Here is a 1127-nt window from a genome sequence, read left to right on the forward strand (position 1 = left end):
TATTTTCATGCCAATATCAGACTATTTTCATTCTTGTAGCTCTGTAGTAGAATTTGAAGTCAGGGATTGTGATGCCTCCAGAAGTTCCTTTATTGTCCAGGAAAGTTTTGGCTATCCTGTGTTTTTTTTGGTTTTATATGTGCAGTTGTGCATTGTTCTTTCAAGGTCTGTGAAGATATTTGCTGGGATTTTAATGGGTATTGTATTGAATTTGGAGATTTCTTTGGGCAGAATTGCCATTTTTACTATGTTAATTCTACCTATCCAAGAGCATGGGAGATCTTCCCATTTTCTAGTGTCTCATTTAATTTCTTTCTCCAAATATTTAAAGTTGTTGTCATATAAATCTTCCACTTATTTGGTTATAATTGTTCTAAAAAGTTCTATGTTATTTGTGGCTATTGTGAAGTATGATGTTTCTCTGATCTCTTTTTCAGTCCATATGTATAAAGGAGGGCTACTGATTTTTTTGAGTTAATCTCATGTGTTAATCTACATTACTGAAGGTTTTTATGAGTTTTATAGGTATTTCCTGGTAGAATTTTTGAAGTCACTAATGGATACTATCATATCAACAAATAGTGAGAGTTTGACCTCCTCTTTCTAAATTTGTATCTGCTTGATCTCAATTTGTTGTCCTATTGCTCTAGCTAGAACTACAAGTACTATATTGAAAAGATATGGAGAGAGTGGACAAACCTTCTTGCTCTTGATTTCAGTTGGACCACGTCAATTTTCTCTCCATTTAGTTTGCTGTTTGCTGTTAAATTGTTGTATATAGCCTTTATTATATTTATGTATATTCCTTGTATCTCTGTTCTCACCAAGACTTTTATCATAAAGGAATGTTGAATTTTTTCAAAGTGTTTTTCAACATCCAATGAGATGATTAAGTGGTTTTCTTCCTTCAGTTTGTTTATATGGTAAATTACATGGACAGAATTTCATATGTTGAAACCGCCCAGCATATTTGAGTTGAAGCCTATTTGATCATGTTGGATGATTTTCTTGATGTGTTCTTGTATTCGGTTTGCCAGTATTTTATTGAGTATTTTTGCATCAGTGTTCATGAGTGAGATTGTTGTGTAATTCTCTTTCTTAGTAATGTCTTTTTGTGGTTTGGGTAT

The sequence above is a fragment of the Microtus ochrogaster genome, chromosome 10 (genome assembly GCF_000317375.1).
Source record: "Microtus ochrogaster isolate Prairie Vole_2 chromosome 10, MicOch1.0, whole genome shotgun sequence".
Lineage (NCBI taxonomy): Eukaryota > Metazoa > Chordata > Mammalia > Rodentia > Cricetidae > Microtus > Microtus ochrogaster.